The sequence below is a fragment of the Chaetura pelagica genome, unplaced genomic scaffold, assembly GCF_000747805.2.
Source record: "Chaetura pelagica isolate M959 unplaced genomic scaffold, ChaPel_1.0 scaffold70, whole genome shotgun sequence".
Lineage (NCBI taxonomy): Eukaryota > Metazoa > Chordata > Aves > Apodiformes > Apodidae > Chaetura > Chaetura pelagica.
The window spans coordinates 6456535-6473534 of NW_009952265.1; positions in this window are offsets into that span (position 1 = coordinate 6456535).

The following is a 17000-nucleotide window of genomic DNA, read 5'->3' on the forward strand; positions in this document are numbered from 1 at the left end:
TAGAATGCCTCTAGCTAAAGAATAACTCAAACTTTAAGAATAACTAACATAGACTTTTTTTTTTTTTTTTTTTTTTATGCTACTACTTATGGCAGAGGAATTACTAGTACTCCTTCCAAATATGCCATTCTCTATAATTTGATTCTGCCACTACACAGAAGTTAAAATACTGTTAAATTAACATCATGTAAATTAAGGGAGCAACATAAAGACTTGGAATTATGTTCAGAGGTATATCTAAAGTAATTTAAAAAAATAATAATATGAATCATAGTCACATAGATCTTAAGTCATTCTCCAAGCTGTACAAAAGCCTTAGACATCAGTCTAAGTGATCTTCAGGATTTATGCAGTATATTTTTTTCCTATTTACCAGTAAATAATATGCATAATTACCTTTACTTATCATCAGTTATGTTAGTAAGGTCCAGAGAAGTCCCTGAATCAGGGATAAAAAAAGGTATATAAAAAAAATAAAAATAAATATCTAGTAACTTTGAATAGTCCAGCATTTTTTAATAATTTATGGATTGTAATTGCAAAAAATATTTACATATTGGCAAGAAATTTTAATTCAGAAAAAAAGAATTTACTAGTTGACTATTTCATTTGTCATTAGTTCTCTATTTTGTTACTAAAGACAACATATAATAAATTAATACCTTTCCTCTAACTTTTTTCTCATTGTGGAATTACTACAGCATATAAACCAAAAAGCCTTGTTTAAAAGCTGCTTTGTTTGCCTAAGGTGTATCACTGCGCTTCTGTACAAAATAAAATATAAATAATTTTTTAGTATATGTATAAAGTGAACTATTTGCTTAAATTATTAATAATCTTAATTTTGTTTCTGGTCAGATGTAGTGCAGTTAGTCAGGTCCTGATTCATATAGACTCTCAAGTAAGGAGTAAGAGATTGGCTGTTTTGGATGTCTCCTGACTGTTAAGCCATTATGAACTGGAAATCTTAAAGGCAAATCAGAAGATAAGGAAATGCCAGGTTCCCACTGAACTCTGCTTGGGTTTCTAAGATAAATAATACATCAGATCCCAGTTTCACTCCTTTCCAGCTGATTTGTTTTCACAATAAATAACTGATAAAGCTATTTCTCTTCAAAAGGAAGAAGGTCACTTTCTAGTCTTAAATTATCAAATTCTCTAATAGGACACAGTAATTCCACAATATGAGAAGTTAAAGGTAAATCAGATTGGCAATATGCTGAAAACATACAGATATAGGTTTTAATTTCCTTAGATGACAGTCCAGGTTAACAAGGTATATGTTGTTCAAATTTGAGAGTAAATTAATATTTGGCTTATGCTTGCTATATATACTCCAATAGATGATGAAAAAAAAAATAATTAAGAACATCTATATTCAGTTATGGCTATGTCTGGCTATTGGATCTTGAAGGTCTGTAAACAAAATTGATCTAGTGCAAAGTATCCACATGCACACCATAATGGATACATTTGTTCAAATACATACTGCACTATTCCTCTTGTACTCTTATACAAAGCTCCCTTAGTATCTTCCCTCATGCTTCCCTGTCTCTTTTCCATAGACAATGTCATGACCTACATAAGGCCTATATAGGAAATTTTGCTTATTGATGTCTTTTGTTGATTTCAATCTATTTAGCATTGTCACAGTCGATATTCAGTATATTTTAGGCAGGAATTCAGTGGGAACTAGAAGGATCCAAAGGCATATAATCAGGGAAAATTACTACTAATGTCAATAAATCAGAAAACTGCTTTATCTAAAATGCAAATAAAGTGTATTTTGAAAGAATCATGAAGTAATCTGCCATCAAGTTCACATCAGTCTCCCCTTCACAGTTCTGAATGGACATGGCTAGCTCCCCAAGAAATTTTGGTGTCTTCAAGAATGGGAAAGTCATCTTCAGAATCTGTGAGCTGGAGATCTTGCTAAAGAGCAGCACACCAGTCATTTCTGACAAGAGACTTCTGGTATAGACAAAAAAATCAGGAATCATACTGAGGAAAGCAAGTGCTTGCTTGCCCAAAAGTCTTCTTAGCATGAATATCAGGGAATTTTGACCAGAGTGATGAGACTTCTGCCTGTTGTTATGGCAACAGCAAAAAGGATCTGCTCAGTTTAGTGTAGAAAATAAAACTGATTGAAACAGGATTGTATGAGAGAAGGTAAAAGAAACTGCAGACCATAATTTCCACTAAAAAACACATCAGTCATATTTTGGCATAGCTTTTTGCTTTACAGACAAGTGTGCTAAGGATGCAAGCAGATTTCATGCATTGGACTTTTAGGGCATTTTTTCTACTCATTCATGATGGATTCTTCATGCAACAAAGAAAAAAGTGTTTGAGGCAGAGCTACTAAGATGTTACACTTTGTATTCATATACCAGAAAGGCACTCATTTGATGACTTGTTGCTACAGTCGCTACTTCGAAAATTTGTGTTGCTGACAATCCAGCTGGGTATTCTTATGTTGTGCCTGTCTGTTTCGTGGTAAGAATAGGATATACAGTCTTGTAGAGCTCCATGGCAGTTATGCTAAATATGCTGTTATAAGCTTCTCTGGCACAGAATGATAAAATCTGGTGTGGTCATCTCCCCTTTGCAAAGTCTTCATGATGATGGCTGCTTATATGTTCAAAATGTTTGCACAATCACTTCCTTCATCTCCTCCCCCACCTTCCTTTGCCACCCCTATTCTGGAAGTTGATTTCAGATTCTTATTTATCAGGTCCATAGGTTTCAGTTCTGGTACTGGTGAGCTAAGTAGGATCTTGGGGCTAAGATAATCCTGACAGACCTCTGGAATTGCCAACAGGTGAATTATCATCATTTGTCCACTAAAGAACCAGCTTACAATCTTCTTTTGTTCTCTCCTGCTGTAGGGCAGAGCATTCACACAAAATGCCTAATAATCAGGCAAATAATTTTCAATTAGAATAAGGACAGAGCAAGCATATTTATGAGATAAAAAAAAAAATTGGGGGAAATAAAATCCAAAGCCATATTGTCAGACTTATTTATTTATTTCTTCTATTAAAGCACTATAGCATTATTCTTGTGCATAAGTACATGAAAGCAAAATTGATTAACAGTGGCAGTTGTCACTGAAGTGACTGACCGAGAAAAAACAAAACTTAGTATTTAATTCTTACTAATCTTGCAAAAGCTATGAAGAATCTCATGATGAAAAGCATTTTAGTTTCTTCATGCATTCTTTAGTTTCATTGATGATAGAAAGGAAGATGTAATAAGTTAACCCTTCCTTTAACAGATGCCCTTTAGTCTGTATGAGTCAAATTTTCATTGCTAATTGTGTATATGAAAAATTAAGTTTGGATTGGTTTTGACATGAGTGAGAATTGATTTAATTATGCATGGAATACTTGTGTAAGATTCACTGTATGAAACTAAAAAAACCACACTAATCAAGACTCTGAGTCTTGATCGGAACTAATGAAGCTGCTCATGAGTTTCTAGCAACATGGCTTCATGGCACTTTGGTATTTCTGCTGCTCTGCTAACTTCTTTCACATGTTAATTACAAATGTCTAGAAACAATTTCAGAATAAAAAGCAATGCAGTATGCAGAAATGTTGTCCTCTTTAACATTCTAGGCTTGGAACAACCCCTCTCTCCCCTCATACTAAGGTTATTCCTGAATGCTTGTTTATATGGAAGAGAAGGAAGGACAAAATATGTGCACTGTCACTTCTATGTGTATGTGTAAGCCAAGGGCTTAAGCTTTTACAATAATATTTGTTTTTTAAGTTTTTATAACTCTTAGTAAGAGTAAGGCCAGAATTGGAGTTATTTTTACTTCTATTTAAGACCTAGAGAAAAAAATCCTTTTGAAAGTTGGGTATAATTTACTTTGCTAAACTGCAATCAAGTGCTTCATATGTCATCTGTTTGGGAATTAAAGTTTTGCGTATAAGGTGAAGAGAATTTTACCAGACAAATACTGTAGATACCCAGAGACAAGTTCTGATGAATTATTTATAACTTTGGGGATGTCTGGGTTTAGAGATATTTTTTAACGACATTCTTTGCACACCTGGGGGAATACCATGGCTGAGCTAAACAAAAGTTATTAATTACAGGTTGTTTATTCTGTGTACAAAAAACTAAACAAAAAAACAAACAAACAAAAGATAAAACAATCTCTAGTATTAGCATTGATATAGTTACCTATGTTTCTTTCATGACTTACAATTCTACCTTCAGTACATAGATGGTGAAACTTTTCAATATCATATGCAAATACACTTTCTCATATTTGTTTATGCAGAGTCTGCTGTATCCTTTTATGTTCTTCTTTTTCACAGAATCACAGAATTACAGAATGTTAAGGGTTGAAAGGACCTCTAGAGATCATCTAGTCCAACCTCCTGGCCAGAGCAGGATCACACCTAGATAGGTCACACAAGAACCCCTCCAGGCAGATTTGGATGTTTCCAGAGGAGACTCCACAACGTCTCTGGATAGCTTGTTCCAGTGTTCTGTCACCCTCACAGGGAAAAAGGTCTTCTTCATGCTTATGTGGAACCTCCTATGCTCCAGCTTGCAGCTGTTGTACCTTGTCCTATCATTGGACATCGTTAAGAAGAACCTGGCTCCTTCCTCCTGACACTCACACTTTACATATTTATAAATGTTGATGAGGTCACCCCTCAGTCTCCTCTTCTGCAAGCTAAAGAGACTGAGATCCCTCAGCTTTTCTTCATAAGGGAGACGTTCCACTCCCTTAATAATTTTTGTGGCTCTGCACTGGACTCTTTCAAGCAGTTCCCTGTCCTTCTTGAACTGGGGGGCCCAGAGCTGGACATTATATTCCAGATGCAGCCTCACTAGGACAGAGTAGAGGGGGAGGAGAACCTCTCTAGGTCTACTAACCACACCCTTTCTGGTACATCGCAGGATGCCATTGGCTTTCTTGGCTACAAGGGCATGTTGCTGGCTCCTGGTCATCGTTCTGTCCACCAGAATCTCCAGGTCTCCTTCCCCTACACTGCTCTCCAACAGGTCAGTTGCCACCTTATACTGGTACATAGGGTTGCTCTTTCCCAGGTGCAAGACTCTATGCTTGCCCTTGTATTTCATTAAATTTCTCCCCACTCAGCTCTCCAGCCTGTTTAGGTCTCACTGAGGGACTCCAATAGATACAGGCCTCCAACTGGATTCTGTCCCATTCACCACAATTCTCTGATGACTTTCCTTGAACTAGTTCACAATCCACCTCACTACCCAGCCATGCACACCACACTTTCTCAGTTTAGCTGTGAGGATGCTGTGGGAGTCAGTGCCAAACGCTTTACTGAAATCAAGATAAACCGCATCTACTGCATTACCATCATCTATCCATCTGGTTATGTTCTTATAAAAGGGTATGGCCTATTATTATCATCTTTGTTGCTTCACCAACCCATTACCTCCATGATAGCACTGCCTCTTGTCCTGTTCACGTGCCATGAATAGTATTTCTATACGATAACAGCATTTGTGCAACTTTTTACTCATTTTGATATTTTTTCTTGTGTCTGAACCTGTGGAAATTTTAGCAGTAACATAAAAATAAAAATATTTGAGGATACTTCTAATTACCCCAAAACAGAGATGTTATATTTAGAAATTAACATCTAGATCCTAGAACTAAAAACAACAGGGCCAGATGAACTACTGTTTAATCATTTTCTGGACTGCACTGGAAGGTTGAGCTACCTTGACATCTTCACAGGCATCTTTAGAGTAAAAAATATATATGTATAGTCACTTTTGATTTGACTCAAATCTCAGCAATTTTTTCATTAGGAGTCAGAATGTATATCTGACATTGTTGGACTACTCTACGAAGCTTGCCTCTGCAGTTGAATTACTCAGTCTTTTTATTTCTTTCTTATATAGATCATGCTTTCTTTCTCCATGGCAGTTATGTCAGAGAGTACTACTGGAAGAGACTGAAACAGTAATAATGGCAATCTAGACACAGTATTCCTTTTAATAGCAGTAATTTTGCTTGCCTACAAGATTGCATATTTGTTCCAGATATGTTAATTTATTTTATAATTTGCTGCATCAGTGGGTAAAAAGTAGCAAGACTTATGAGATCTATACAAGCTAGTAAGAGTGCACACTGCCCACATAAAGTCAAACTCTATTTAAATGCCTGCTCTCTTTCAACTACATTTAAAGCATAATTTCCAAAGTATTATCCACTGTGTTGATAATTTTTAAATTAAATTTTATTATTCTTGACTACTGGTTACTGGCAGAGCATATATTTATATATACTTCTGGTAAAGTGTATATATTTATTATTTTTTATTATGGATCTTTGTAAGTTGAAAGAAAAGGATAACAAAGGAAAGTAAACACAATATTTTTGTTTTCATTTTGTCCAATTTTAATTTAGGATTTGTGTCAACTACTTATGCCTTGTTATGTGAAAATGTTCATTAGCATGCATTAGTATATCACACTCTTTTCAAACATTTTTTGTCTTATAAAAACAACAACAACAACAAAAAAGGTCTATTTCTTGAATGTGCAAATGACACAGGAATATTCCCTATAATGTCCTCTGACATTTGTCATTTATTAAGTTCTAAACACTTTACATACATCTATCTGTGGAGTAGTTGATAATCTAGAGGGCAGGGTTTACATTCAGAGGGATCTTGAGCAGCTTGAGAGGTTGGCCAATGTCAACCTCATTAAGTTCAATAAGGTCAAGTGCAAAGTCCTTCACCTGGCTTGGGACAACCCCAGGCACAAATACAGGTTGGGAGGAGAATGGATAGAGAGCAGTCCCAAGGAAAAGGACTTGGGGGTGGTAGTAGATGAGAAGCTCAACATGAGCCGCCAGTGTGTGCTGGAGCCCAGAGAGCAAACTGCATCCTGGGCTGCATCAAAAGAAGCATGGCCAGCAGGGCCAGGAGGTGATTCTGACCCTCTAGTCTGCTCTGGTGAGATCACACCCGGAACACAGTGTACAGCTTTAGAGCCCTGAGCACAGGAAAGGCATGGAGCTGTTAGAGACGGTCCAGAAAAGGGCCACAAAGATGATCAAAGGGCTGGAGCACCTGTAATATGAAGACAGGCTGAGGGAGTTGTGGCTATTCAGCCTGGAGAAGAGAAGGCTTCAGGAAGACCTTATAGAGGCCTCCCAGTACCTGAAGGGGGCCTACAAGAAAGCTGGGGAGGGGCTTTTCACCTGAAGCAGTAGTGATAGGACAAGAGGTAATGCTTTTAAACTGGAAGAAGGTAGATTTATGTTAGACATCAGAAAGAAATTCTTCACCATGAGGGTAGTAAGGTACTGGAATAGTTTATCTACAGAGGTTGTGGAAGGCCCTTCCCTGGAGGTGTGTAAGGCTAGATTAGAAGAGGCTTTGTGGAGCATGGTCTAGTGTGAGGTGTCCTTGCTCACAGCAGGGAGGTTGGAACCTGGTGGTCTTTAAGGTCCATTACAACCTTAACTGTTCTATGATAAGAAATCAACGGGATATTTACAACCTTGCTAATACTCTGGCATTTTGTAGTTCACTAGCAAAACTGAATGTAAAAGAGATGAGAATTTCTTTCCTTAGGAAATAAAATTTATTTATCTATCCTAGTCACCTCATATACCTAAAAGTAATGCATTTACTAGCGCTAACACTGAAGGCACTTGATCAATATCAGACAGAACATCGCTTGAATGTCTTACACAATTTATGCTCATGCAACCTTTATACTTCTCATACTCATTTATGGTACTGGAAGTAACCAGTCACTGAGCGAATCTCTATGCACAATTCAGAGATTGTTATGTTGGCAATCTTGAGTTGTAACCAGTAGATAAAATCTGCAGTAGATACTTCAGAATTGTTATCTAGTTTGGTTAAAGTACTTAGTTTTTATTTCCAGAAGTGGTTGTTTTACATTGTCTTAGATTTTTCACACTTGGTACTAATTTTTAGACAATGGTTTTCTGAATGCAGATTTTTCAGATTTGCAAACTGCCGTAATTTCAAGTTACATTTCTATAATATTTTTGTTGGTTAAGGAGTCTTTTTTTCTGAACTGTACAAGCTGTGATTTTTGTAAACCCTGAGGCAGAAGAGATGGAAAGAGTAAGTTTAAGTTAGTATTCCTCCTCTCTCTTTTTTTTTTTTTTCCCCATATGTGATCAGCTGTTTCTTAAACACACAAGGTATCTCAAAATATGCCTCTTTTGCTGTAATTTTCATAATTCATAATTAATTTAGAAGCACTATTACGTAATTCCCTTAAAAATGGTTTGCTTTGTTTTGAATACTGTGAAAATTTAAAAATTACAGAAATTTAATCTCATTTTTTCATTTCTTTGTTTCAGAAGTGTGTCTAAAGAACACGGTCAGATCAAATGTTAATTTCATGTGAAAAAAACAAACATGTAGTAGAACATAAATCATGTGTGTTGGAATCAAAGGATAAGACCTGCATTTAGGTTTAAACCTAGAGATTACATTCAGACCTATATTGAGAAACCAGTGGGGTTTTTTTACCTGGAATTATCTCAGCAAAGTTCATGCTTACAGCTATGAATACGTACAAATCATATTTCACTTTCTCCTTCAAATTACTGTAAAATAAGTTAACTTTTAACTTCAGCTGGAAATACATTTTAGTCCACATCTAAGCATCTTCCCTTAATTATTTAATTGTTTAATTTTTACTTTATTTAAGTATTTATAGAAAGAAATTCACAGTCACATTCTCTGAATTTGTTTACTTCAAAAGGTTTCATTTTACTTATGTTTTCCTCCTTTCTTTTCCAAAGAATAAATGGAATGGCATTTGCATTCCTGTGCTAATTCCTTTACCCCTCAGAGTATTATGTTTCTTAAAAATAGAGCAAGATAGAACCTTTACTTTATAATTTGAACATATTTCTTATTTCTTAAGGATTAACAATACTTTTTGTCCATAAATAGGCTTCAAAACCCTCTTGACTTTAATTTCTGTCAGGTCAGGTCAATTTTTCTGGTCTGTTAGAGCTACACATTCTTATATGGCTGTATTCAAAATATGTGGAAGGGGGCCTAACCTGTTCTGTTCAGTTGCACTTTTGAAAAACCGAATAAATGTATATCAGTCAAAACTAACCTTAGTAAAAATCACAGATATTATGTAAATTGCATGAGGATACTTTACAATGTTTACACAAGATTATGCTGTATTTCTAAAAATATATTTTTTACAAGATACAATACTAGTGACTGACCCCCAGCAGGACACTATGTTGCTGAAGCAGCTTTTAAACCTGACAGTTCAGGCAATTTTCTGTCCCCTTCACTGCACAGTTATGTTGCTCATGCTTCATCACCTTATTGTTCCTCTGAGCACATTGTGGGAGATTGTCTCCAAGGCCTCTCTAATACCAAGCTCTCCTCTTGTTCACCAAGTCAGTTATCTCACCTCAGAAGGCTGGTCAAACACGATTTCTCCTTCATAAATCCATATTAACTACTCCAAATCTTCATCTTGCCCTTCATGTATTTGGAAATGGTTTCATAATTATTTGCCTCATCACTTTTCCAGGTGAGGTTAACTGGCCTGTAGTTTCCCAGTTATTTTTTGTCCTTCTTGAAAGTAGAAGTGATACTTGCTTTACTCCAATCCTCAAGAATGTCACTGTGATTGTCTTTCAGTGGTTATTGAGTGGTTTTACAGTGACATCAACTAGCTTCCTCAGTACCACAGACTTTCATGTGTCTAGTTCATTTGAATTCTATCCTCTCTCTTGCTCTGGACTTTCCCAGTAGTTTCAGGGATTTGGGATCTAGCAAAGAATAATACAATGCAATTTGGGAGTATCTTGGTCTTTTCCATGTCCTTTGTCACCAGCAGCACTTTCACACTTTATTTAGTCTTCCTTTTGCTGCTGACATGCTTTAGAAGCCCATCTTATTGTTGTCCTTCATGTATCTTCCAAGATTCAACCCCAGGTGGCCTTGGTGACCTCTTGTGTCGTTCCTTCCTACTCTCAAGTTTATTTAGAAACTCCTTGTTCATCCATACAGGTTTCCTGCTTCTTTTGCTTTACTTTCTGCTTATGGGCATGAGCCATTACTGAACATGCAAATAGAGATCTTTGAAAATCAACTCTTTTGGACCTCTTCTCTCCACAGTGATATTCCATGGCTTCCAACCAAATCCCTGAACAGGCCAGAGTTGGTTGTCTTGAAGTCCAGTGTTATGATCATGCTATTTGCTTCGTTTTCTTCTATCAAAACACTGAACTCCATCATACTATGGTCACTGCAGTCAAGGCTACCCACTACCATCACATTCCTGACCAGTTTTATCTTGTTTCCAGGTGGTAGGTCCAGTAGATATTCTCCTGTAATCAGGTCCTTGATCACTCGCATCATAAGGTCATCAACAATGCACTCCAGAAACCTTCTGTCTCTCCAGCACGTAACAAAGTGATTAAAGTTTCCCACGAGGACCAGAGCTTGTTAATATGAGACTTATTCCAGTTGTCTGAAGAGGGCCTCATCTATTTCTTCTTCCTGATCATTTATTCACACAGAATCACACAGAATCACCAAGGCTAGAAAAGACCTTTAAGATCATCAAGTCCAGCCTATGGCATTAACACCAACACATCAGCTAGACCATGGCACAAAATGCCACATCCAGCCTTTCCTTGAACACATCCAGGGATGGTACCTCCACCACTTCCCTGGGAAGTCCAGTCTAATGTCAAATCACTCTCTCAGTGAGAAAGTACTTCCTATTATCCAGCCTAAACCTCCCCTAGAGCAGCTTGAGGCTATGCTCTCTCATCTTGTTGCTAGTTGCCTGGAAAAAGGGCTCAGCCCCCACCTAACTATATCTTCCCTTCAGGTCTTCTCCAGGCTAAACAACTCCAGCTCCCACAGCCTATCCCTGTAAGACTTTCCTACTAGTCCCTTCACCAGCTTTGTTGCTCTCCTCTGGACCTGCTCCAGCATCTCAATATCCTTCTTGAAGGGGGGGGTCCAGAACTGTACACAATACTCAAGGTGAGACCTCACCAGTGCTGAGTACAGGAGAATTACATCCCTACTGTTGCTGGCCACACTATTCCTGATACAAGCCAGGATGCCATTGGCCTTCCAGGCCATCTGGACACACTGCTGGCTCATGTTCAACTGGTTATCAACCAATACTCCCAGGTCCCTCTCTGCCAGGCTGTTCTCCAGCCACTCTTCCCCCAGCCTGTAGCACTGCCTGGAGTTACTGTGATTAAAGTGCAGGACCCTGCACTTGGTCTGTTTAATTTCATGCTATTGGCCTTGGCCCATTGAGCCAGCCTGTCCAGGTCCTTCTGCAGCTTCTTCCTACCCTCCGGCAGACCAACACTCCCCCCATCTTAGTGTCACCTGCAAACTTACTAAGGGTGGACTCAAGTCCCACATCCACATCATTAATAAAGATGTTGAATAGGACTGGGCCCAGTACTGATCCCTGGGGGACACCGCTGGTCACCAGACACCAGCTGAATGCAGCTCCATTCACCATCACTCTCTGGGCCCGGTCATCCAACCAGTTTTTAACCCAGCGAAGGGTCCACCTGTCCAAACCGTGGATTACTAGCTTCTCCAGGAGAATGCTGTGGGAGACTATGTCAAAGGCCTTGATGAAGTCAAGGTAGACCACATCCACAGCCTTCCCCTCATCCACTAGGTGAGTCCACCAGTCATAGAACCCACAACATTCCCAAAATGGTCTGCCACCAAATTCTAATCCATAAACTCATATGTGCCTTTTCATCCATCCCAAAGCAAAGCTTCATGCTACTCTCTCACATTAAGTGCAGCTCTACTTCCTCTCCACCTCAGCCTGTACTTCCTAAGGAGTCTGCAATCCACTATAACATGACAGTCACATAAGGTATCCCACAGTGTGCCCATGACCCCAGTGCGACTGCAACTCTGCTACTTTATGCATATCTTTCATTCCTCCTGTTTCCTCCCTATGTTGTAGGCACTTCAGAAAGGCACTCAGTTGTAGTTACTTCCATATGAAACCATAATGCTGTCCTGTAGATATTTCCTTATTTCTGGATATACCTTTGAGGTGGGCTCTTTTCAACTATTTTACTTCTTACCATATCTCAGATGTTCCAAATCGCCCTGCAAACTTTTATTGCCAACCTGATTCACAGTTTCTTGGTCGTGGGCTGTCATCTCTGTCCTCCATCATTTCTAGTTTAAACCTTCTGTTATTAGTAAGAGTATTGGTATATAAAAGCAGAAGATATAAAGATAAAGGGAAGCCACCTACACTTCCCATAATACATATGGATTGTTGTTTTTTTTCCATAGAGTAGATTTCATTAAAAAAAAAAAAAAAAGTACACTTACTTTCTTATTTGGCGTGAATACTGCTTTTCTGTCTGTCTACAACTTTTTTTCCTGTCTGACCATCTCTGTTTCTGAAACATCATTTTCAACAGTGCCAGAGTCTATACTGCATCCTTATTTTTATTTTCTCTTGTTTAAAAATCAGCTTCGTTTTACTGTTGTCAAAATTGTATTTTCCCATTTGACTCTATTTATCCTCAGTCTTTTTATTGCCCTCCTTCAGTACCTCTTCCTTGCAAGGGCACAAGATTTTTTGCCTTTTCACTGTTTCAGAAATACCAGTCAGCTAAACAAGAGCTTAAAGAGAAAGCCCAATGTATAATGTGTCCTTGTGTCAGAGCCTCTAGTAATTTCTCTCATCTCTTTATGTGGCTTCAAAGTTAAAGCAGATAGAGTCTAGAATACCTGTTTTCTCTGGTTTATTTCACAGGTTCCTTTGTTCACATACTTTCCTTAAAAATATTTTTTTCTGCTGAAACTAATGCAGCTTAATTTTTATGACAAGCTTGGAAGACTATGTAAAGTTCAAGGAAAGAAGAAGCCCTATGGGCTCTATGGGCTTTCTCTGTGACTGATTGCAAATGCTCTTGAGTAAATTCTAACCCATTAGCATTGTCTGGCACTGCTATATTTCAGATATTTCTCATTTCCCTGTCCTCTGTACTATCACATTTATTTTCTGTCTCTCTCTTTTTCATGCAGTCCAAATGCTCTACTTGCATGTATAACTAAGTCACATGACATGACCGATTGCAAACCAATTCTCAGTGTTCCTCTTGCTCCTTTTTGAATATAATTTTAAATTTCTCTTTTGTCGTTGCATGTTTGTATATCAGACAAAAAGATTTTCATTCCCTTGCCACTTGCCACCATAATAAATGAAGTTTAAGAGAGCAGAAAATTCCTTTATAAAGAAAATAGAGTAGAAGTTAAGGACTTGGGACATGGAACTGCTTCTTTAAAAGGAGACCTAGATAAAACTGGGACAGTCAATCTGCTGGTACTGTTTCCATGATAAGAACTAACTCATTCAAAATACAAATAAACTCTGAGGATATCAGGTTTTTTGTCAGTTTCTTTCTTATTAAATCTTACAAAAAAATTTATAAACAAATCCAAGGACAGGATTATTTTTTATTTTTTTCTTTAATTCTGTATGATCGAGGATGACAACCTCATGGCTGTCTTTCTTCAAATGGATAGTTAGAATAGACTTCGTTTCTACATATCCTGCAGCCCAAGGATATGAAATTGTATAGTGAGCAGTATCTTTCCTATAAAGCTTGAGCTAGCTTGGCTTGGGTTTTTTTTCCTTGATATTCTGCTTTAGTGCTTCTGTAATCTGTGTCTATAACCAGTACTATGTGTTTATAACAAAAAGGAACCAAATGAAAAGGAGTTTCAAGTTGATGCTTGTAAAGGATAAAGTAATTCTGGCTTATTATATGTTCTGACTACACTGAAAAGGCAGCTATTTTGGTATTGTCTTCAACAGCATGTTTAGGTCATTGTACTTTTTGATTTGTACCTCTGGATTGATTAACCCCTTGTTCTTCTACTTCCCATATTGGGCTTTATTAATATTTTTATTCTCTGGTAGAACAGCAGGCTTCAGATAAGACAGATGAAAAGATAAAGGTGACAAAAACCCCAACTACCCAAAGCTGACACCATCACTCCAAAAAAACCCATACCAAATCTCTCCACCTTTGTATCTCCTGCAGCAGCTACATAAATACAGTCAGTGACTACAAACCAACTTGGAAAAGATTGCTTTATCTTGTTTCACAGAAGGTCACACTAATTTTTTCTGGTTCTTTGCACTGTATGTTTTGTGGCTTTGAAAGATTTTGGTTTCAATTTGTTCCTTTGTTTTGGAATTATATTTATACTATTTTTACTTTCTGTTCAAGTTCACTTCAATTAATTTCATAATGTAATGAAGAGGAAAACACATAGGCAATGGATATATATATATAAGTTCAAGATGCCTAAACAGAAAATTATGAACCTGTATGTTTATGACATTCTCCAACTTTTAAACTGGTAACTGCTTGTTGCTTTCCTGTTGTATTCTTTCGTGCTCCATATTAGACAATAACCTGCTTCAGGAATGAAAGTAGCACAAGAATAAGAAACAAATTTGTGTGAAATCTGTGGTAAACATTATTGTTTCATCTCTGCTTTGTCTGGTTTAAATAATTTCTTTTTATTTGAGTAACTGATGCCTCCAGCCAGACCTAGAAATTTCAGTTGTAAAATAAAATTGAATTGACTTCTTGATTTGAGCATATGACAATTATTTTGAATACAAATTAAAAGTAAGATAATAGAGGTATTTTGAGCTAGGACTAGATGTCAGGAAGCATCTATGCATTAGAATACTTACTTCCTTGACCAATGTATAAAAATTTTCAAGCATAAGGTTGGTGTTTATCAGGACTGATACTTGTCAGAGTACATTTAATGAATTTTGAATGCTTCTTCATATCTTTATATATAATCCAATATTATTAGACATCTTGGTTTTTCCCAGCCAGAGCAAAACAAATCCTGCTTTGCTAGTGGTAAGCAAAATGGCAAGTAACACTTTATTTCTGTACTACTTGAGCAGCTCAGCTATATTCTAAAATTCTTCTTTAAAGCCTTTCAGTGAGTGGTCAGAGTTCTGCAGACTTTCTTACACCACTACATACCTCTTGTATAGCATATGCCTCTTCCTTTGTTTCCATTTCTCAAACTACAAATTCCTCCATTTTTTAGTTTAATCTTTTCTCACAGTGCTATGCTCCAAGATTAAAAGTAGTATAATATGGCCCAACAGGGCCAGTTACTTGTATATGAGGCACTTGGTACAAGGATCATAACAAATAATTATGTCTCTGCCCTCTTTGCTTTCCAAATGAATAACCAACAATACATTTGTGTGCATACAACTCTAAAAAGGCACTGCTATACTTGTGCCTCAAAATTAGTAGTGTTCTGAAAAACAACCAGAAAATTGGCAGGTAAAAGGGAAGAGGGAGGTCTGACTATCACTTCATGTTTCCCTCTGTTTTTAACGCTGTTTTGTATAAAAAAGGCAATTAAGAATATTTAATTATCCATAATAAGGTTTTTATTTTATTGTTGTTTATTTGTATTGCAAATGAAACTACATATTTTGCTTCTCACATAAATGTTGCATTAGGGTTTATAACTGGTTTAGGGTGAGCAAAGACTTTTGTTTTGTTTTGAATTTGCTTAACTTTATCAGTGTGATACAATCATTAATTCAAACGAAATAATGATAAAACAAATAAAGTCACACAGATGCATATTATCACTTTGACATAGTAAATCTCTGCATAAGTGACTATTATTAACTGCATTAAGTATTAATGATGGATAAACAAGAAAGGGTTCAGGATTTAGTTATCCGAACTGTTCAGATTTTCAGAATATATGTTAACTTTTATCCATTAATTTAATAGACTTTGCTATTGACACTGCATATATTCTTCCCAAGCCTCTTGAGTCAAAAGGACTGGTTAATAGCCTTGCATTTCTGGCTGTGGAATTGCTCCAACTTGTATGCCATGATAGAGTCATGACCACATCAAACATGACTTAAGAAGGGAAAATAAAACTAGTCACATCTTAAAAAGCCTGACTGAACACAACCATTGACTTCTCCAACCTTTAAAACACTCAAAGAATATTTTTCTGACTGTGAAAAAGCACAGTGTCACCTCACTGTAAGCGAACTACTCACTTTTCTTATTGTACAGAACAGATACGCTTGTTAAGTATGGCACTGATTTTCACAATCTTGTCTTCAGTTTATCTGTATTAACAACCATGGAATAATTTTATTAGCCTAGCAGGAATAAAGAAACGTATTTGCTGATGTTTATGTGTTCTCTGCATAATTAACTTGTTTGTACCCTTATTTTCTTAGGTCTGCACTGGTTTCCCATTACTGCTGACTCTTTGAAGTAAAGTCAGGGAATTCCTTCCTTGCTCTGACAGACTGTTCCTTGGGATTACTCCAGTACTGAAGTGCCCAGTAGTCATCCATACTAGCAATCCTTCTGTTCCTCTGTTCTTAGGGGGGAACTTCACTGTACAGTGAATTTTACATGAAGGTTGAGGCACTGACTGACTGTGAAATAGATGTAATAGACACAGAGTGTTAAAGGATTGATTAAATCCTGGGAGTGAATCTGTTCTCCAAGCAGTTGCTATGCTGTTGTTGTATGAATGACCCTGCTGAAATTGCGCATCTAACATATCATCACAGACCAAGCTTACCAGAACCTGGACCGTGAGTAAAGTGTCCCTGTGTGAGTTTTATTCCAGCTGGCTCCTCAATAGTTTGTTTCACTGATGAATTGAATGATATAAAAAAGACCTGTGCAGACTGGGACCAACTCAGAAATGTAGTATGCATATGTAGTAGCGTATGTTTTGTGTGAAAGTAAAGGTTAAAGTGTTAATCTCCCTTTTAAATTGTTCTTATTTATGAGGCTGTGCTGTCCATATTGGCTGCAAGCAGTAGTGTTGTTTCTTCTCAGATGACAGGAATGAAGACAACGAAGTAAAGAACAAAGCAGAAACCTGTCAAACTCAGTTCAGCAG